The following is a 23,220-nucleotide window of genomic DNA, read 5'->3' as shown; positions in this document are numbered from 1 at the left end:
TCTGAAGAAAGTGAAAAGAACTTTTATCTTTGCTGTCTTGTCAGTGAAAAAAGAGATGAGCTCATTTGAAAAATCTAAAGAAAGATGGCAACTAATTTGAAAAAGAAGTGTCATCTTGTGTCATCAGCTCTATCTCACACCATTCAAGCATGGGCATGTACAGAAGCCTTGTTATAGCAACTTCCAAAACAGCAGCTGATAGGTCTTATTTTATACAACCATCAAAATACTGAGTTGTTTAGATAGGCATGTATATTTTATTTAGCCAAGTTCAGATGACACTGTATATTAGCAAGTTTCATATTCTGAAAACCTACATCACATTACATTTTCCTTGAAAAATACACCTTATGGCAAACATGGTAAATTAACACTGGTTCTTTTTAGATGTATCCCTAAGTGGGGAAACAAGAAAAGAAAGATTGTACTCTCCTATTTCTAAATATATAAAAATAATAATAGTTCTCAACCCATTCAGTACACAGCAATAGATAGTGTACTTGTGTGGACGATTTCTAGCACAAGAGTGGGATTAATTTTAGGCAAATGGTAAATAAATAGCTAAGTAAAAGTCATCTTAATAAAGAGATTATATGTTTATATATTCATAAAGATACAAACAGCTTTTTGTGCTGACAAAAAAAATCTGGTTGAACATGTTTTTCAGGAAGGATAATCTGTTTATCTCTTCATTTGTGCAAAAAAATATGTTCCATGTAAGCATTTGTGTTTTGGTACAGATAACAAAACACAGAACACAGGAATGCTGCGTGTATTGTTAGTGCACATTCCTTTCAAATGCACAAGAGGAAAAGATTTACCCCTTCCCTCACACTACTGTACTGTATATTAAAAATAAGCAAAACGTTACTAGCTGAATGCTTCCGGTATAGTACACAAGGTGAAAGCTGGTATCAGTGATTAAAATGGTTGGACAGCACCAGGATACCTTTCACCAAGTAGTGAGACCAGGTCCTCAGTATAGAACCCAAGTAGCAGATTGAGACCCCATCTACACTGACCATTTAATGCAGGTCAAAGCTAGCTTCACACTGCAATGGCCAGACAACAAACCCCCACAAAAACACATGAAAGAAAGCCCTTAACTAGCATCAATGTGTAATCACCATCCGGGCCTCAAACAGTTTCCAGGATTTCCCATCTAAACAGCGAAAACAATTTCTTCAATACCAGTTTGAAAGTGAATTAAATTGTCAGTGTCAATGGAGCCTAAGGATCCCAATAAGACAGAGACACAGCAGATTAAAAAGGCTAAAATAAAAGGGTCCATAAGATTATGATCTTCTTTTGGATCATTTGAGTGATTTGAGACCTAGAGGAATCATTTTGACATACAGTAGACTCTCGCTTATCCAACCTTCTCTCATCCAATGTTCTGTATTATCCAACACAGTTTGCCTCCTGCCCAGATCCACACATGTTTCTCTAGGCAAGGAAATATCACAGATTTTTTAAAATCTTCACATTACTGAACTTTTTACGGATTTAATTTCAGACAATGTTGTTATTGTAAGTTCATTACATACAATTCTATCTCTTTTGTGGTCAATATTTCGTAAATGTTTTTGTAGTCAATGTTTTCAATACAATGCGATGTTTTAGTGCTAAATTCGTAAATATAGTAATTACTACATAATGTTATTGTGTATTGAACTGCTTTTTCTGTCAATTTGTTGTAAAACATGATGTTTTGGTGCTTAATTTGTAAAATCATAATGTAATTTGATGTTTAATAGGCTTTTACTTAATCCCTCCTTATTATCCAACATTTTCGTTTATCCAATGTTCTGCCAGCCCGTTTATGTTGGATAAGCGAGACTCTACTGAAGTTAAATCATGTAGTGGTTCAGGTCCCAGAAAGATGTAAGAGAAAATGGCTGTTCACTCTTGATGCTGTTAGCCAATGAGGTTCTGCAGGGTCCAATACTGCACTCTATTTTTAAAATATCTATGTAAAAGGACTGGGGTAGGCAAGTTAGAGTTTTGCCAATAAATTTTGCTATTGTGTTAATAATGTCTTGCCCTTTCCCAACAAGCATCCAAGAGAATGAGAGTTCTGAATTGTGGTCAAGATGCAGAGAGGGATTGGATATAGCTGAATAAATTAAAGTTCAGTCTGCTTAAGACAGAAAAAGATATGTTGCTCAACAGAAAGGATAAAATTAAATGATGATTTGGATAGAATTGGTTACAAAAAGTTATTTTCATAACCCTTCCAATTATAATGCATTCTGTCCACAGAAAGTATTGATGAACTATAACTATTGCAAAATACAGGTGTCAAATTGTCTAGAGCAGTGGTTCTCAACCTGTGGGTCCCCAGGTGTTTTGGCCTACAACTCCTAGAAATCCCAGCCAGTTTACTAGCTGTTAGGATTTCTGGGAGTTAAAGGCCAAAACATTTGGGGACCCACAGGTTGAGAACCACTGGTCTAGAACATGCTTTAGAGATCAAATACGTCCTGTCTTGAAATTTGGATGCTTCCAAATTTCATTTAAGGTGCTGGTTTTGACATGAAACGCCCACTAGCATTTAGCAAGAAGGCCTGTCCATAATGTGAGATCCTCAATAGAGTCCTGCTGCATCTCTCATCACCCCAAAAGGCTAGTGAGTATACGAGACTTCTCTCTGTAGAGCATCTTAGTTGCAGAACTCCTTCCAAGGAAAATCAGGTCCATCTTTATTCTGTGTCCAGCAAGTGGCCAAAGCTGTATTGTTCTTTGTGGCCTTTGGTCTTCAAAAGCAGCTTTAGGGCTGTTTTGAAAAATATTTTAATCAAAGCATATTGGCTTTTTAAAACTGGGTTTAAAATATTATCCTTTTTTCTTCTTGAGGAGCCCTTGGGAGAAATAGCAAGCTGAAAGATTATAAGCCAATACTTTTCATAATAAAATTTTAATAACAATAAGATGAAGATGGAGGGATGGATAACTACAATAAATCTCCAGGCTCAACAGATAGGAGGAGGAGAAAGAAAAACTACTATGGTAATTTGCATTACTTTCCTCCTTTATGCTTGAAAAGTCATCCAAAGTCATCAGGGTTGTGGGTGACTGGGGCTGTTTGATAACTCTTATTCATAGGGTCACCATAAATTGTGGTCAATTTGATGGCACATAATAACAGCAGAATCAACATATAAGGCTTGTCTATACTGACAAAAAACAAAATGCTTAGCATCTTATTTTCCTGGTCTACGCTGATTTAACAGTAGCTCCATTAACATCATGCCTATCATGGTGAGATTGCCATAACCAGCTATGCATTTTCCCCTGGCAAACTCACCTTGCTGTTTCCAATCCATTGCATTGTTTTTGAGCGTAGCCTTGGCAGCTCCGCTTTTTTATTTCCTTGTTTTTTCCTTCATGCATGTGACTATACATAGTTTTTGTTAAATTGGATGCATTAATACCAATATACTATGCACTTATCTGCACCTTTATTTAAAAAATAAAATTAAACTGAGGAAAGAACCACTTTCTGGATGGAATAATCTCCTCCCATCAACCAATTCCATCAACGCCTCCCCCAATAATACAGTGAAAGAATGCTACCTGGAGGGCCAGCCACATGCCCAAAAATCCTAATTTTCCATAAAACTGTGAAGTAAAAGCAAAGACGTTTGAACCAGATTACAGCCCAAATGACCATGTTGCAAGTGTGTCAACAGTAATATCATGTATCAGGAGTACATCACCTACAAGGTGAGCATGATTTTTTTATACAGTGTAAACCAGTCCATAGAAAGTTCCAAATTACAATATGTGCATATAGATATGTTTAGAAAAACCACTTGCTAAAAGTTTCTTTGAACACAAAAAGTCTGGAGATGTTCTGGATATGGTGCATGTCTAGTTTATATTTGGTTATCTGTACTGAATTCCTAGAAAAGTAGCTGAAGATCTAATTCTCGATTTCCTATCTCTTGATCAATGGCGTGTCACACAATGAGACAGACGAACGTCCTCCATTGGAAAGTACCAGATTTCTCATGTCCAAGGACATTAGAAAACTATCCTTCATCTCTGACAGGCTGAACATGAATGATGGGCAACATGTTTGATCATCATTCTGCATTTGGTTCATCAGCTTTCATCATCTGCTATAGAGTTTCACATTGCTAAACCAAATACATTTGACCACCTGCCCATACATCTCAACTCTAAAATTCAGTGCAAATTGCATTGGTTCTGGAAAAGATAACATGAAAACAGCTTTGCAGAATATAAAATTTGGGATTTGAGTACTTTCATCCTAAAAATCGCAAAGCAAACCACTTCCTGCAAAGTTCATATGAGTTTAGTTCCTCAAGGAATCGCCTCAACTACCTGGTATTAACTATAAAAGAACAATATATGGAAACCCTTGGAAATATTAGCCTTTGGGGTGTTTTTAGGTTGTGAAACAATAATGCCGTTCCTCTAATTATACCATCTTTAAATATGGCATCCTTTGCAATCTGTCAATATTCTGCTATAGGGTAAACATTAAAAAGGGCCTTTTTAATCTGCAATAGTTGCACACCTGTATATTTCATGATTGTTAAGCAGATGTTTTCTCTGTTTATTAGTAGTATAAATTCTTTTTACTGCATCATGTCTAATCATATTGCTAAAGGCTGCCATGCTGGGCACTGAGGGTGAGGAATGGTCTGGATTTTGTATTTGTTTGTTCTTTAAAATGTATTCCTTCTTATATTTTATTTGCCACTGTATGCCTTCTACAATAGTTCTGGGGCATTAATAAGATAAACTATTTTGTACTTATTCTTATTACTACCAATTGTAAATATCTGGTAAAATGTCTTGGGTTATAACATTTCTTTGTTTCATTTCTATATTTCATTCCATAAAGCAGTAATGATACTATGTTCCCCGCAATACCCATTAGAAATCACAGGAATCTGCAATGCAATCTTGTCCCTTTTATGCCAGATCATGTGATCTATTTTTAATGGTCTCCTCAAACCACTTGCTGTCCCTTTAATGTATTTATCAACTTCCATTCTAACTGGATAACAGGTCTTTGGGTTATTGGGATAAAAGAGAAAGAAACATATGTGGTAGCTGAGCTTGTAGATTAAAGGGGAAACATTTATATGAGTGTCTATGTGCCTTGAAGTCATCTGTCAACTAATGATGACCCCATGAAGTTCATAGTGTTTCCGTAAGACACTGGTGAAGCTGTTATTGGTTCAGTTTTCCTTACTTGAAATCCAAAAATGTCTAAATGGGTTGCTGAGACATTGAAATGTTTGCTTTCTGGTCGTTCAACATATTCACTTTGTTTCAGGAACAAAATTATTTAAAATACTGTATAAATTACCTTCAGGCTATGTTAATAAGGTGTGTATAAAATATCAATAAATTTCATGTTTAGATTTGGGTTCCATCACTAAGAAGAGTATTCTAAGACACAGACTCAACTCCCCCACCCAAATCCAAAGAAGTTTTAGTCACAAGCATTTTGGATAAGGAGATCCAACTTGTACTAGCTGAACAAGTACAAGAGTGTAGGAAGAATAAAACAAGAGGAAAAGAAGAGTTGTGGGACAGAGAGTATGGAAGAGAAAAAGCATCAGAAAGGGGGCTTATGGGTTATTATAACTTAGGAAAAGCTTTGCATTATTGCTTAGGACTAGAATATTAGTCACAACAGGAATCCAACTAGCAGCTTAACAGGGTGTTTCAAAACAATGATATCTGTAACCACAAACCACCAATGCATGAAGCTTGAAAGGGTGGGGTATAGAGTTCAAATGATTGCTGCTAGATGCCTCTCCATACAAACAACCCTGGCCTGTTATTCACAAGATGGCGATCCTAAAACATAAGGCCTAATGAGATATTCTCCATTTGCAGAATTTTTTAAAGATTTGTTTCTGACCCAAAATTGTTAGCAAAACTTGGTAATTCATTAAAGCATTTGTAACTTTTTGTTTTGCCATTGTGAAATATATTGCTTTGGAGCTGGGTCCGTCATTTTGAAACAACCTCTATTTCACACACATACAACATGAACAAACACATATGTATGCATATCCAATACAGATCATATAATATTACATGCAGTATAAATCTAACACATCTTTCTCACACACTGTAACTGTAATACATTCCCTATAAGACGATCCTGTAAAAATATTCTTTGCATGTGCTGTCACAGAATAAGATAGAAAGAGTTTTACTCAGATGATCAAAAACAATCTAAAACGAAAAGCAATACTGTAAGGACACAGAAAATCTGTAATGGTGACAAGCAAAATGGATGCTCAAATAAACCAAAATGCAATCATTTAGGGTACCAGATATCGTGGTTTTGAAGATACTTAGATCTTCGTTTATTTCTCAACAAGACAGATTGAATAATAATTCTGATTGTGCCCTGTTTTGTTGCTATTGAGAACCAGTTATTATATAACCATTCCTTCAACCATTTTATTTATACTTCATTTATATAGAACAAAGACTTTTTGAGATCTAAGACATCTGAAATCTAAGACATCAGAACTGAAAATAACAGAAAAAAAAGCTCACTTTCACTATTATGATAGCATCTTTTAAATGCAAAAAGCCCCCTATAAACAACAAGTGCTGTTTATGAAGTATAGATGCTGCAAAACCAATGATCTAAAGCTTAGTTTCCATGTGACAGAAAAAGTTAGCAGCTTTCTGTTTTTGCTACATTATATCCATTTTGCAGTTACAAAAAATAGATGCTGAGGCTGAGGGCAAAAAAGAAGCAAGTAGATCCACTGTCCACACAATGGATACATACTTTCGGTGAGTATTTTGGATTTTCTTGCCTCAATCCAAGTTAGCCGTGTACTGGGCAAAGTTGAGGGATACTCAGGAGTTTTCTGGAAACTCTGGAGTATCCCAGGAATTTTGTAGAAGTCTGGACAGCTGGACAATGCACCGTCATCACCAGCACAGGGAAAGGGGATGGATTGTTCCCACATCACAACCACAACTCTCTGCTAGCCATAGAGATGCCACAAGTACCTGGCAATCATAACTGTGATGTCAGAATAAGAACCCAAGAAAACAGAAAAAAGAAGAGAGTTGATCTGTGTTTCCCTAAGCTCCAGAAGACCAAGAAAAGACAGGACTCTTTTAAGAGCTGGGAACCATCACATACCTGTTGTACCTTCACCTTTCTGGCTCATGAAAGTGAGAGGCGGGCTCACTATCTGGTTGAGGAAAGTCACAAATGCCTATAGTAATTACTATCGTAAAATGGGGTTCTCGCCTGTTTCTTAGCAGAAAGATCCTGTATTAAAAAAGACTTTCATAAACTTCACTTTAAGGGATAAGCCAGTTTCCAATATACAATTCTTTAGCAAAGTACTAGCTCACTTTGATAAATGACCCATGCTGGGAACAGGACAGAGGGAGTGTACTGTTTCATTCTGCTGGACATCTCAAAGGCTTTCAATACCATTGACCATGATATCCTTCTGGGCTAGGACCACAAAGCACTATTTTACAGTGGATCTGGTCAGAAACTAATTCTTGTTCATCATCTTTGCTGGCTTGAAATATCCCCCAGAGATTTTTTTTTAATCAGGCATGCCATTTAATAGATAGATAGATAGATAGATAGATAGATAGATAGATAGATAGATAGGACAGGCGGTTTGGAGACTGGGGCCTGAAGACACCTGCATGCTAATGATATCTAACTTTCTCTCCATTTCATTTAATTCCGAGGAATCTATTTTAGTACTGAATCAGTATCTAGTGTCAGTGAAGGACTTGTTGAAGATGAACAAGACAAAGACTGTCAGTCAGAAATAATTTCTAGAAATAAGGGACCAACCTGCATTTCACAGTTACAGTTCTTCTGAAATATCAGTTTCACAGTTTCAATGTACAGTAGAGTCTTACTTATCCAACATTTGCTTATCCAACGTTCTGGATTATCTAACACATTTTTGTAGTCAATGTTTTCAATATATCGTGAAATTTTGGTGCTAAATTCGTAAATACAGTAATTACTATGTAGCATTACTACGTATTGAACTACTTTTTCTGTCAAATTTGTTGTATAACATGATGTTTTGGTGCTTAATTTGTAAAATCATAACCTAGTTTGATGTTTAATGGGCTTTTTCTTAATCTCTCCTTATTATCCAACATATTCGCTTATCCAACGTTCTGCTGGCTCGTTTATGTTGGATAAGTGAGACTCTACTGTACTTCTAAACTCAGAATATCATGCATTGGTTACATCCCATTTGGATTATTACAAGCCCTTCTTTTTTGGGGCTGCCTTTGGAAAGTGTTGGGAACTCCAGCAGGCCCAAAATGCTGCAGTCATACTGCTGATCAGAGCTATTTATAGGAAACGCATAACTCCCCTATTGCTAATTTCACTGACTAATGATCAATTTCTGGACACAATTCAAAGGGCTGATTATGGGGACTCAATCCTGTCTGAAAGAGTGTTGTCTCCCCCTACGTTTGAGAACTTAGGGGCAATACTTTTCCCAGTCCCACCACTTTCACATATATGTTTGATGAAGATAATACAAGAGTGCACCCAGTAGCTTGTCCAGATTGTGGAACTCTATACCACAGGTTGTGTCCCTCTCTTTCTGTCAGCAGGCGTTTTTATTCATAGAAGTCTAACTGTTAACTGGCTGTTGCAGAGAAGTCTCTTAATGGAGAATCTGCAATTTTCTCCTCATGTGTTATGTTTTAAAAGCTTATTACATTGTTATTGTTCAATTATTTGTTTTGATGTTCCTCTTAAACATCATGATTGATGTGTATGATTTATTTTAGGATACACTGTAAATCACCTTGAGTCCTGCACTAAGAGAAGGATGGGATGTATATAAATAAGTTAACAAATAAATAAAAATATTGATAGCTAAGGCTGGTGCCTTAACTCACATAAGCTCTGATTGCTACGCAGGGTACCAAGTTGTACTTACTTATGATTTACACAATACACACATCCTTTTTCCTTGGTGTTTTAGACCCAAATAGGGAGTGAGAGGATAGAGTTGCTCCATTCTCCCAGGTGTCCTGACCCTTGAGGTGCCCTATGAGGCATCTAGACTTGCTGTATTGCCAATCCTGATATGCTGGTTGCCTCAGAGTTGTGTCAACTAAACCTTCCACCACTGAATCTAAAGAAAACTCATACTGAGATCCCTTTTCCCTTACCAACTTTTTGGCCGCTGGACAAAGTTATCCCTCATAGGCCAGTCAATATCGGTAGTACCACTGCACTGCAGCACAACCGCACACTGCTGCCTTGTGGCAGTGCCAGGTTCTTAAAGTGAAGTGTTTTCAAAAGATATTGCACTTGTACAGAGGCTGACAGTATCAGATAATAAGCGAACACTCCTACTTTTGATTGTATTTTTAACAAACTAATTGACAACTAAGCAACCAGTCTACCAATAAGTCAAAAGAAGGCAACATAATTAACGTGTGACAAATTGAAGTCATAGCGATAACTCTACAATTTGGAAAAGTGTCCAAAGACAGCACCTGTGCCATCCTCCATTCCAGCTGCAGGAAGATGGCAAAAATGTAAAGCTGGAAACTATGCCACAATAGGCATGCAGAAAAGAAGCCAACTGCTTATTTAACATCAGCAATTCAGCAATATGAAAATAATTGGTTTCAACAGAACATCTAATGATGTTGCTGGTCCCAGATGATTACGGAAATGAAGAGCCAAATATACTTCATATCTGAAACAAAACGGTCTTTCTTTCCAATTTAAAGAAGCCAAGAATCATGACATGAAATCAGAATTGTCCTAATGCAACTGTAGTAACACAGATATTTTAATGCTTTTAATTACATCTGCACTGCCAGGCTTGCTCCTGCTGCACAAGAACACGTATATTAAGGATTTGATAAACTCACAAACCATTTTGTTAATCTCACAATGCACTGTTTTACCTTGGCAGCTTGCCCATGTCCATCTGAGCACCACCACAAATTATAACATGTATATAACAATTTCAGGTTATTTATATTTTACATCTATGTGTACACTGTTGCTTTGCACCTCAATCAAAGACAGAAAAGCAAGGTATAAATAAAAAATAGTTATGATAATAATTACTACTACTACTACTACTACTACTACTACTATCTAGTTGAATAGATATGGTAAAAATTATGATAAAGATTACTACTACTACTACTACTACTACTTAGTTAGTTAGTTAGTTAGTTGAGAATAGGATTCCTTCTTTTCATTGGCTATCACAATTTGGGGGAATATATAAGCAGGGCACAAGATTGGATTTACAACGGATATGGTTAATATATTTAATACTAGCTTGGGTATCCGGCATTGCCCGGGTTATTTGAAAAAGTCAATTTTAATTGTGCAAAATGCATAAGGTTGTTGATTAACTACAGCTGACATCATGACAGCTTAACCCCAAAAAACTCCATCAGTACAAAAAGTTTGTTACACTGGGCAAGTTTACTCTGGATGCATCATCGGTGGGGTTCAGTGTGCTCTCTGGCTGTAAACTACAACTCTCACTATGTTGAGCCAGTCCACTCAAACCCTCCAGTAGGTTGAGTTAGTCATGGGGGTTCTGTGTGTCAAGTTTGGTCCAGGTCATCATCGATGGAGGTCACGATTACTTTGGTTGTGGATGAATTACAACTCCCAGACAGGAATGTCAGTTTCTCTCCAGTAATCAAATTTTGGCATATCGGGCCTATGTGATCCATTGGGGTTTGGGTTTACAGTGCTCTCTGGATGTAGGTGAACTACAGCTCCCCCAAATCAAGGTGAATTTCTCCCAATGTCAGAACCCTGGCAGCAGAGCACCAATAACCATACACAGAGGCCAGTCTCTATCTAATATCTTTATTAAAGAAATATATAAAATCAATAAAAACAAGTGAAGAATATAGTTCAGAAGCAGACCTTTCAAATGAGGTCAAATATAGTCCAAAAATGTATTGTCCAATAAATGATATTAGAGTTCAAAGTTTTAATCCACTTAGAATCATAGAATCATAGAATAGTAGAGTTGGAAGAGACCACATGGGCCATCTAGTCCAACCCCCTGCTAAGAAGCAGGAAATCGCATTCAAAGCACCCCCGACAGATGGCCATCCAGCCTCTGCTTAAAAGCCTCCAAGGAAGGAGCCTCCACCACAGCCCCGGGGAGAGAGTTCCACTGTCGAACAGCTCTCACAGTGAGGAAGTTCTTCCTGATGTTCAGGTGGAATCTCCTTTCCTGTAGTTTGAAGCCATTGTTCCGTGTCCTAGTCTGCAGGGCAGCAGAAAACAAGCTTGCTCCCTCTTCCCTATGACTTCCCTTCACATATTTGTACATGGCTGTCATGTCTCCTCTCAGCCTTCTCTTCTGCAGGCTAAACATGCCCAGCTCTTTAAGCCGCTCCTCATAGGGCTTGTTCTCCAGACCCTTAATCATTTTAGTCGCCCTCCTCTGGACGCTTTCCAGCTTGTCAACATCTCCCTTCAACTGTGGTGCCCAAAATTGGACACAGTATTCCAGGTGTGGTCTGACCAAGGCAGAATAGAGGGGTTCCCTGGATCTAGACGCTATTCCCCTATTGATGCAGGCCAGAATCCCATTGGCTTTTTTAGCAGCCGCATCACATTGTTGGCTCATGTTTAACTTGTTGTCCACAAGGACTCCAAGGTCTTTTTCGCACACACTGCTGTCACTTGACCGAAACACACACTTTGCCAAGCAATAGTGTGGGGAAATAACAGAGTCTTAGAGTCCAATGAAGCTTGACAACAAGGCTGGAAATAAACTTGATTCTTGACTAGGTCCGTGACTGGAGACAAGGCAAAACATGAAGCATGAAGCAGGGTCCGTGGTAAAACCGCGAGGCAGGGCAAGGCTTGAAGCTTGATCCGGGAAACAAGGAACTGGGGTTACGAAGTCCACACACGATCTCTCTCCTGAAGGTGATCAATTGACTCCGCAAAGAATCCCTCGCGCCAAACACCTATATTGGGTCTCGTTTTCCCGCCAACAGAACTCTTTCCCTAGAGAACGAGAAGCGAAACCCAACTCTGTCCAGATGTGTGACTCCTTAGAATTTCCCAAGGGAAGCAGGCCTAATCAGCTTGATTTTTGGCAGCGATGCGTAAACTCCTCCGTTGGGCTTCTCTGACTCCCCTTTCTCTAGAATAAGATTCCTTTCTGGGAAACGGAGGGGAGTTCTGCCCAAGGCCTGTTTGGCTGAATTCTTGAGGGCAAACATCAACATCCTGCAGGTGAAGGGACTCCGGCTCTCGCTGAACTGGCAAAAACCCCATGTTTTCCTCTTCGTCTGCCACAATAGTACTAGGAACAGGACTACAAGGCCCATGAGGCATCACACCCAAAGACCTCCAGTATTTTCCCGCTGGTCATGGGGGCTATATGTATCAAGTTTGGTCCAGTTCTACCTTTGGTGGAGTTCAGAGTGCTCTGAGATTGTAAGTGAACTGTACATCCTAATACCGATACCTCCTATAAATGATGGTGAATTCTCCCCAATCTTCTCTAGTATGTTCATTTGCTGATCAATTCCTCTGTTTGCAGTATGTCATAGAAAAAAATAGGAAAGGGTTAAGGGAGAGGCAGTGGGTGGGGTCATGGAAATTCTACACCAATTGAGAGAATAAGAAATACTGGGGTGCCTGTGGTGGAGGAAAAACTGAAAATCTAGCATGAAATTGTTCCCCATTTAAAAGCCTTCACTTGGGTGGTGGGCAGTATGGTGTTTGTGGAGAACATTGTTTATGGCACTCAGTATAACATGCAATGCCACTGGAGGGAGGGCCATTGATATCTCCTGAGTAGTGTCAGTTATAACTGTTTGTGGAGGCAAGAGCTTGTCTGTGTAAGTGGACACCCCAGTCACACACATACATACATATTTTCCTTTTTATCATGTGTATAAAGGCAGATGCTGACATATTTGGAATAGAATTGGCTAGTTACTTTGTATATAGACTATATTTTCCAGTTGGTGTCACTTTGGGTTTTAAAAAGTAGGAAAGCAAATCCATCAACAACCAGGTGTTGTCAGAAGTTCTCACAAGCTTTGCTAGCCTTTGCCCTCCAGAGTAGAAATGTCATTGCTAAATGCTATCAAAGATTTTGAGAGGGGGGGGGGTCATAATTCCCTATGGCCCTCAGGATGTGTTCCTAGAGCCATAAGATTTCAACCTTAATCTTACATAGAACCATAGGATGACAGCACTCGTGTGTGGACAGGACTAGAACATTCCAGTCTTGATCTGTAGATAAGAGCATAGGATTGCAGTTTTAATGTGTAATCTTTTGGGGTGGAGGGTTAAATATTTCCGTCTTTGGGGAAGGGGAAGAAAGATTGTGAAGAAGGGATTATATTTGATGCATTAAATCTCCTTCAGGACTATGACTCACTGGAATTTCTATAAAGTGAGCTTTCACTATAAGCATAGGAAGGCATGAAAGTGAAACAGGTATTAAAATACACACGCATACACACATACACATCAACTGATCCTTTTAAAATCCTATATGAAACTTAGATGAATAGAATTGTGCCACAATGGAGCAAGGCAGAGGATTCCAGGTTATGGCACATGATTCATTGTAGAAGATGTTCCCTGTTATTACTGTTCTGAAGAAGGCATCTTAATATCCTTAATAAGGCTCTCCAGATTCACATAAATTCCTTCCTAGTTTAAAACCTATTATATCCTTAGCCTCAATAAGTATTTCAAGTTTCTCTTGCTATTTAAACAACTTCACACTGTCACCCTTGCCATCCCTTCTACAAAGAACACTAATATGGTGCCATTTCTCCCTCATGCTTTATCTCTCACCTCAAAAATCTATCTTGTCCCCATGGCATCAAAATGCATACACTTTTACATGATTATCAGGGTGTGGTGCTATACTGCTAACTCTGCTCATGGGTGTGCAAATGGTGTGCCTTGGTTCCATCTTTGCCATCTGTGAACTTAGCCTCTATATCTGTAGTGAAAAAAGTCTATGCTTTGTCCCAATAGGAGAAGTCCATGCCTTCTGGATGAACTTTAGGTTAACATATCCAACTACAGGAAAAAGATCACCACTGTAATGATCAGGAATTCTGTGAGGATTCCTTCAGGCCTATAACATGTATGATATAGACTGTAGTTTTCCCTTAAGCCATAACAAAGTCATGCAAATGTTTTTGTGCTTATTCATGCCTCTTGCTCTTCCTCTGTTGTCTCATTCACAGTGCTGAAACTGGAATTGTAAAATAGATAGAGACTTGATGATGATGGTCTTTGAATTGCCATGTAGACTGCTGATATAATAACAAAAATAATCAAATGCATTAAAGGTATGCTGAAAAATAGATTTAGGCACTTTGGAGGAAGTGTTCCATTTATGTTCAAAGGTGATATGGGTAAAAGCAAGGAAACTTTCATTATCAGTTTTTTTTGTAGGGCGGAGTTTCAACCCCTATCAAAGCACAAGCAATTGTCAAAATGGTTATACCCATCTCTTGCTATAGATCAAGACAGGGAGCAACAGATTAAAATACAGCAACAAAATAAATACACAAACAACACAGTGAAAAATACGAACACAAATTAAAAATACATAATCAGTTAAAAGAGTAAAACATCAGTTAAAAAAGCACACATATTAAAAACAATCAATTCATAATTTAAAAACTCATAATTTAGAAACCATCTGGATAGGCCTGCTGGCAGAGATTAATGCTGTTTTAAACTCCGACAGCATATCCAGCTGTTGAATCTCTTCTGGCAGGCCATTCCACAACTTGGAAGCAGCTGAAGAAAAAGTCCTCTACTTAAAAGTTGCCAGCCTGGTTCTGGTTGACTAAAATAAAGGTCCTCTGGAAGACCTGAGTGTATGGGCCAGATAATAACCCCATAGATTACCTGGACCCAAATCATAAAATTTTTTTTTTATTTTATGGCGATGATGTGTCCCGAGACACAAGTTTGTCTGTACAAGGTTATAGCATTCTCCAAGTAGAAGTATTTGGGGACAGTCTTCCAAGCAATTCAAAAGAAAACACTGGTTTGCAGGTACATTCCCAAAAGATTTATCCCGCAAGTACTTTTTTTTGTTCTACTGGATGCTTGGCAGATTGCACAGCACACAACAGGGTCATCAAGTGACACTTTAGGCAACTGGACAGCACTCACGAAGGGGTGGAAACAACATTTATGGACAAAATTGTGCTCCTTGGACTTCATTTTCAATTGAAATTTTTTTTGTTGATTTTATAAACAATTGTGAATGACTGAGGAGCTAAGAGCCACGCATGGCCTGCAAACCATAACATTCTTAACCCTAATGTACAACTTACAGTATATTATAAAAAGAATTGTTTTTCAATAATTAAGGACCAGAAAGAGCAACAACTACAACACACTGAAAAATTTCATACAACTCCTATAAAGGGTTGGTTTTGTTGGATCTACGTTCATGTCTAGTGCATAAGCTCACTCACTATAATAAGACTGTTAAATTTCATTTATTTATTTAAATTGTTTTTCACTTGTCTTCCAAAGATTTCAAGATATTTAGGATAGGACTCCCCTTTACAATTTAACTTCAGAACAATCCTCTGCGGCAAGGTAGTCCAAGAATAAGCAATTGGACCAAGGCCATAAATCTTCATGGCTGAATATACACGTATGGACCTAGATCTTCTACGTCCAAATTCAGTACTCAACTGTTCTACAATACTGCCTCACAAATAAGGGAATATTTTCCTATTAATTATGCTGGGTTTCATTAGACTAATTAACACCACATTATCACCATGTTTATCATAAAATGAAAAATGGAAGAAAGAGGAATACTAATTTATTTCTTGCTATTAATTATAATTAGGTTCTCATCTTTGATGTGTAGAGATTTAGTTGATTCTTCCATTGAAGTACTGGTTATGGTGAAATGGAGGAGGGCATTTTTGCATGTTAGCTTTGGTTGTTAACACTGTATAATATCCATTCCTCAAATAAGAGATGTGCATCATAACAATTTCAGACTGGGCATTGAAGATGTAGAACTCTATGGCTGAATGCATTATTGAAGAACAGAATGGCCTAGTTGACTCAGCCTCATAATCAGAGGTTAGTTAGCCTTGCCAATGAGTTAAGCCCAGGAGGCATGGTGACAATCCAGCTATCTGACATTTTTATAAAACCAAGGCATAAGGAGGTTTACAGGAGAGCCACCAGAAAAAAACAAAACAAACAATCTAGTAAGGCTGCCTTGGAGCAATCTTGGCAAGAAGGCTATAGACAGTGATGGAAGACACCAGTGTAGTTAAGTATAACATAGTTGTAGAAGCTGTGCTAACAAAATTAATGGGAAAGGAACCATTAAAGCTTTACATTATTTTTAGCAACTATCAGTGACTAGGTCAGTGCCACTTCAAATAGAAGAACATTCCATACTGTAACAACTACTACAATTTCTTCTTTTTGTCTTCCACCTCTTTCTCCTCCTCCTCCTCCTCTTCTTCTTTCTCCTTCTACCCTTCTTTTCTTCTTTCTGATAATTCATAATTTATACTATAGTCTCCAACCAAGTGGTAAGTTAAGTGCTATCCTGCAGATTCAGCAGTCTGCTTCTTCTTATATTACTTGTGGACAGAGCCAGCTCTTCATACAGTTAGAGCTGTGACAGAAAACATTTGCAAGCAGCGACCCATGGGAAGCAATAAATGCAGCATGCCTTCAAACTATGGGACGAAATGCTTGATGCCATTACAGTGTACAATCTATACATATAATAAAATGTGTATGTGGTAGGGTGGCTGCTTACACAGATAGCCTCCGGCCACTACAAACAGCTTTACCTCAAAGTGCTGGAGAGCCACCAAGGCACTCCCTCCACTGACATTGCAGGTTACATTGCGCGACATCCCAAGGTTCCTTTATTTCAACATTGGTTTGGAATTTGCATGACCCTGCCCACTGCCTGTCCCTTAACTCTTTCCTAATCTTTTCTATGGCACACAGCAAATGAACATACTAGAGAGAGAGGTTTGGGGAGAATTCACCATGATTTATAGGAGTTGCAGCCTAAGAGTACTCTGTACCTCACCAACAATGGACCTGAAACTAACTTGACACACAGACCCAACACACCCAACTTTGTATACTGGCGGGGTTTGGGGGTGATTGAACTTGGCATCTGGGAGTTACAGTTCACCCATATTCAGAGAACACTGAACCCAGCAGATGACAGATCTGGGCGGAATATAAATACTGTAAATAAATAAATAAATAAATAAACATGGCCAACTGTGCATACTGGCAGGGTTTGGGTGGTGACTGCCCTGGAAATCTGGAAGTTGTAGTTCACCCTTATCCAGAGAACACTGAACTCAGCCAATAATGTATCTGGACCGAACTTGGCACACAAACCCATTATAGTCAACTACAAATACTGGCTGGGTTTTGCGGTGTTTGTCCTTGACATATGGGAGTTGTAGTTCACTTGCCTCCAGACAACACTGAACCCAGCCAAATTTGAGTTATATCTAACTTGATACACAGACTCAACATGGCCAACTGTGCATACTGGCATGATTTGGGGGTGGATTGACATTAACACGAGGGAGATATAGTTTGCCTGTATTCAGAGAACACTGAACCCAGCAGATGAAGGATCTGGACCAAATTTGATACACAAACCCAAGGTGGCCAACTGAGAATACTGGCAGAGTTTGAAGAAGATTGACCCTAGATTTTTGGGAATTGTACTTAACTCACATTCTTATGCATTTTCTAATGGGAGCATTCATTAAAAAACAACAGGGAAAACTGATGGTTTTTTTCCTAAGAAATTGCGTAACATATATCACTTAACTCCCAAAAACAAACAATGCCCTTTTCAAATAACCTGGGCACCGCTGGGTACCCAAAGTTAGTTCCCTATAAAGCAAAACCTCATTTCCCTCCTTATTTCCCACTTCACTATTAACCAAAGCTAGTTTAGTGTATGGCCAGTATTTCTGTGCTTCACAGACATCCAAAAAATAGGTCTCGAGAATTGATCTTATCCTTCCACATTCCATCCTCACCGCAACATCACTGCATCATAGCACAGGGTCATCAGAGCAATTATACCAGAGGCTATGCTGTGCACTGAGGCTGGCATAATCCATGAGCTCTGCCTAAGTCAATATAATTAAAATCAACCCAAGCTTCTCTGTGGGCATCAGCATGATCAATTAAGAGACTAGGGCATAAATCTATCCTACAAATCTCCCATCCTAACAACAGCTTGTTCTGCTGTCTTACCTAATAGTTGCTATGACATGGAAGAAAGTGCGAACCCTGGGCAGCTCTTACTGTCAGAGCTAAGGGGAAAATGCTTCTTTGCATTAAAACTAACAACAGCTCTCTTTTGTGATGCTGTTTATCAAGCTAGATGAATGGTTATCTAAAGATGATGTTAAAGAGTCAGTCCTGACACAATCCTTGTATTCTGTAGATCCAACCCACTAACAATAATAATTGATTGGCTTCTTCTACTGATCCTGTTTAAGCATACATACGCTTTAAAAAGCCTGCACAATGCTTTAAATATAACAGATTTAAAGTTAAACAACACTCTCACACACATATGAGCCACAGTTGATTGTACAGTCAGAACAACTGTACAAATATTAACTGATTTTCCCAATGCATTCAAAATACCATCCTCAAGCCATTACCTGTAAACTATTGATTGCATTGAGAATACATATTCAAAGACCAATTGAATCCAAACATCTTGATCTATGAGGTTTGGATCATGCTGTCTATAGCACTTAAGAGTCTTACTGGAATTATTAAATTGTACAGTTAACTGATGGGCAAAGGCGTTTATGGTTGCTTTCAATTCTTGACTATGTTTAATATTGCTTGATAAACCTTATCCCTATGTTTCTGTTTTACTTGTATCCAAAACAAATAGAACATGGGGCACAAAATAAGATTTATACAGGTTGAGCACGTCTTCTGCTTGGGACCAGGAATTTTCCACATTTCAGATTTTGGAATACTTGCATATACATACTGAGATATTTTGGATATGGGACCCAAGCCTAAACATGAAATAAATTTGTGTTACATATACACCTTACACACATAGTCTGAAGATAATTTCATACATAGTATTTTCATAATGTTGTGCACAAAACCCCTCGGGTGAGAAGGGCGGGGTATAAATGTTGTAAATAAATAAATAAGTTTATGTATGCTGAACCATCAGAAAGTAAAAGTGCCAGTATTTCAGTCACTCATGTGGACAGTTTGGGATTTTGAAGTATTTTGGAATTCTGGATAAAAGAAGCTCAACTTGTATAGAGTCAGAAACCATTCTGCTCCTCCACAAATGTACCTAAGGGTTTAATGAAGTTCTTTCAGGTTTTCAGTGGTCATCCCATTAGGTTTTAACGCCAGAATTTAACACCAGAATAATACCCGCCATGGATGTGGGTGAAACGCCAGGAAAGAATGCTTCTGGAATATGGCCATACAGCCCAGAAAACTCACAGCAACCCAGTGATTCCGGCCATAAAAGCCTTCATCAACACAATAAATACATTCTTGCTGTGTTAATTAAAGAATCTAATCAATATTTTTATTATTATTATATTATCATTTTGTTTCCTGGCATCGTGTGTGTCAGGCAGAAACACAGAAACATAGGGTACATCAACACTGTAGAACCTACCACCTCATCACCTTGAGAGGGGACAGCAAGGGTGACCCTCCCTTTAAGGGAGAAAATTGTCCTTTTCGGAGTTCTGCCTCCCCATCAGACTCACACTTGGAAACTTAATTGCTGGCAATACATTCATCTTACAATCATCACAAGGTCAGTATTACTTTTTTTGTTTTTAATCAGGAGAAATAACAATATCCAAAAACCCTGCCCAAATCCTTTTATATTAAAAGAGACTGACACCAGCTTAAAACCTCATCTTCCCATGGAAAAATTGTTCTGTCCTAAACCCCAGAAGAAGAGACAGTGATCCAGGTTAAAACCATTGCTTTCCATGGAATCCTATTGATCTGCCTGGAACCCCAGAGGATACAAGAGACAGAAATCCAGGTCAAAACCATTGCTTTCCATGGGATCCAGTTGATCTGCATGGAACCTCAGAAGAAAGAAGAGACAGTGATCCAGGTTGAAACCATTGTTTTCCATTGGATCCTATTGATCTGCATGGAACCCCTAGAGGATACAGGAGACAGTGATCCAGGTTAAAACCATTGTTTTCCATGGGATCCAGTTAATCAGTTAACTTGTCAATTGATCATGCTATATGACCGGCCTGCCCTTTTTTTTTTTTGCCCCATAGATACGTCACATACCCTGGTTCTTTACTGTATATCATGCAGCTGTGGACAAGTCTACATAGGGACCACCAAACGCAGTGTCCAAACATGAATCAAGGATCATAAAAGGCACTGCAGACTAATCCAAACAGAGAAGTCAGCCATATCAGAGCACTTGATGAACCAACCTGGACACAGCATATTATTTGAGAACAAAGAAATGCTGGACTACTCTAAAAACCACCATGTCAGACTACACAGAGAAGCCACTGATTTCATGGAACCTCAGAAGAAAGCATGTGGACAATTTCAACAGAAAGGAGGAAACCATGAAAATGAACAAAATCTGGCTACCAGTATTAAAAACCTCTAAAATCAGGACAGTTAAATAAAGAACAGCATTCAGAAGACAGGGGAATTTGTTTATTTACAGCATTTATATTTAAATTACATGTGGCAATCAATCAGGGCCAGCTCACACCTCCCGACAAAGGATTTCCCCAGGCAGGAAGCAGCCAAACCTTGAAGCTGAAAGGCTATTCAATAATAATAATAATAATAATAATAATAATAATTTTATTTTTTTACCCCGCTATCTGCCTGCAAAACGTGGACTGTCTACAGATGTCACGCTCAAATCCTGGAACAGTTCCATCAGCGTTACCTCTGGAAAATCCTGCAAATCTCTTGGGAAGACAGGTGGACAAATGTCAGCATGCTGGAAGAAGCAAAGACCACCAGCATTGAAGCGATGCTCCTACGCCATCAACGCCGCTGGACTGGCCACATTGTCCGGATGCCTGATCACCATCTCCCAAAGCAGTTACTCTATTCCCAACTCAAGAACGGAAAACAAAAAGTTGGTGGACAGGAAAAGAGATTTAAAGGCAGACTTAAAAACTGTGGCATAGACACCGAGAACTGGGAAGCCCTGGCCCTTGAGTGCTGTAACTGGAGGTCAGCTGTGACCAGCAGTGCTGCAGAATTCAAAGAGGCACCAATGGAGGGCATAAGGGAGAAACGTGCCAAGAGGAATGTGCATCAAGCCAACCTTGACCAGGACCGCCTAATGTCTGGAAACCAATGTCTTCACTACGGGAGAACATGAGGATCAAGAATAGGGGTCCACAGCCACCTACAGACCCACCGCCAAGACACTGTGATTGGAGGACCATCATCCTCGGTCTACGAGGTATCGCTTAAGTAAAGTAAAGTAAACCAGTCAGCTTTTGGTTAAGAAGTTAAAATCCATGAGAAAACCAGGGTTGTTTTTTTAACCTGGAAGATTTTGAACCCCTAAAACTCCCTTTTGGCTAGGGGCTTCCCCTCAATAAAAATGGAAGCAGTGTCAAAAGTGCTGAGGGTGAGTGAATCCAAGCCTTTGCTTGCTTGGAAGGGGCTGAACTCTTCCTCCCAAACACGAGGACTCTCCCTAGCGGAGAGCAGGCGTCATTTCCCGCCTTTTTCCCCCCTCGCAGACACACGCAGGAATAGACACATCTCTCTCACACAGAGAGAGAGAAGAGTGGGTTGCGTACTGTCACACACACAGAGCGAGAGAGCGCCGTGCCTCTCTTCTCCACAGGAGGAGGGCATTGAAGGCTCTGCCTGCAAAACAGGCGGGACTACAGCGAGGAGCCTCCAAAGTGAAGCCTCAGCTTTTGCTTTTTCCTCCTTTCCAGCGAGAGGGGACTGACTGGCGGGCGGGCTGGCTGCTGAGAAGGATCCTCGCTTAAGCCACAGCCTGGCTTGAATTGTGGTTATTATCCTCATCCTCGTCGTTCAAAAGGCTTCCCGTTTCTCCCTTCAAGAAAGGAGCTTGGCTTTGGGCCACTCTGGGGACCATCACCGCCTCCGAACTGAAGCTGAGAAGGGAGAGCGAATCGCACGAAATCAGGAATATATTTCTCGCTATATATATACATAAAAGAGATCAAGAAATCCCTTGAGGCGAGGAATACAAAGAGAGCGATGCCTCCAGCCACGGCACAGACCTCGACTCGTTTGTAACAGAAAGCAGTAGTTCAGGTAAAGAGAGACGCGTTGCTTTCTTTTAAGGGGGGGGAGGAGGGGATCTGTCATACATATTGTAATCTGTTGTCAAACTGGAAGAGAGAGAAAGAAGCACCAAGCCTGGCATTCCCGAGGAGCCTTAGAGAGGAGAGAGAGAGAGAGAGAGAAAAGAGGGAGTTACCATGGCTGCCTAATAATGAAAACTTCCCAGGGCAAAGTGAATGCCAGGAGAAATCAATGGGGAGACTTAGGGCCCTTCTGCACTCCTTATATCCCAGGATCTGCTCCCAGATTACTCGCTGTAGAATGAGTCTACACCAGGCATGGGCAAACTTCGGCCCTCCAGTTGTTTTGGACTTCAGCTCCCACAATTGTGGGAGTCCAAAACACTTGGAGGGCCAAAGTTTGCCCATGCCTGGTCTCCACTGCCAGACAATCTGGGATAAGCACAGATCCTGGGATATAAGGCCCTACATTTCAAAGGAAGGACAGGAGAGGGAATATTTTTGGGAGGGGGTGAGGAGGAGATGGGTTATGCAAGAGGACGTGTGCCTCCTGTGAAGGAAGAAGTTTCAAGAGACCAAGGGTGCATCTACATTGTGTTGTCGAAGGCTTTCATGGCTGGAATCGCTGGGTTGCTGTGAGTTTTCCGGGCTGTATGGCCATGTTCTAGAAGCATTCATAGAATCATAGAATAGTAGAGTTGGAAGAGACCTCATGGGCCATCCAGTCCACCCCCCCCCCCCCCCGCTAAGAAGCAGGAAATTGCATTCAAAGCACCTCCGACATATGGCCATCCAGCCTCTGTTTAATTCTCTTCATCATTCTCTCCTGATGTTTTGCCCACATCTATGGCAGCCATC

The 23,220-nt window shown here is 39.5% G+C and overlaps 2 protein-coding genes across 6 annotated transcripts in view; one reads left to right on the top strand and one right to left on the bottom strand.

The window, feature by feature from the left end:
• dock1 (dedicator of cytokinesis 1) overlaps positions 1–23,220 on the bottom strand; it is a 557,290-nt gene that overhangs the window by 270,036 nt on the left and 264,034 nt on the right. The gene's annotated exons all lie outside the window — the stretch shown is intronic.
• insyn2a (inhibitory synaptic factor 2A) overlaps positions 21,818–23,220 on the top strand; it is a 71,972-nt gene continuing 70,569 nt past the window's right edge. For 2 of the 5 annotated variants that reach the window (XM_062976065.1, XM_062976066.1), the window contains exon 1: positions 21,821–22,372. The gene's annotated coding sequence lies outside the window, so the exon portion shown is untranslated. Of the gene's footprint in view, positions 22,373–23,220 lie in introns of all 5 variants that reach the window. The other 3 variants (XR_010004581.1, XM_008106682.3, XM_003218562.4) reach the window with 3 other exon arrangements.

This window comes from Anolis carolinensis, chromosome 3 (assembly GCF_035594765.1).
Source record: "Anolis carolinensis isolate JA03-04 chromosome 3, rAnoCar3.1.pri, whole genome shotgun sequence".
Classification (NCBI taxonomy): Eukaryota; Metazoa; Chordata; class Lepidosauria; order Squamata; family Dactyloidae; genus Anolis; species Anolis carolinensis.
This window is presented reverse-complemented; position numbering and strand designations above follow the sequence as displayed.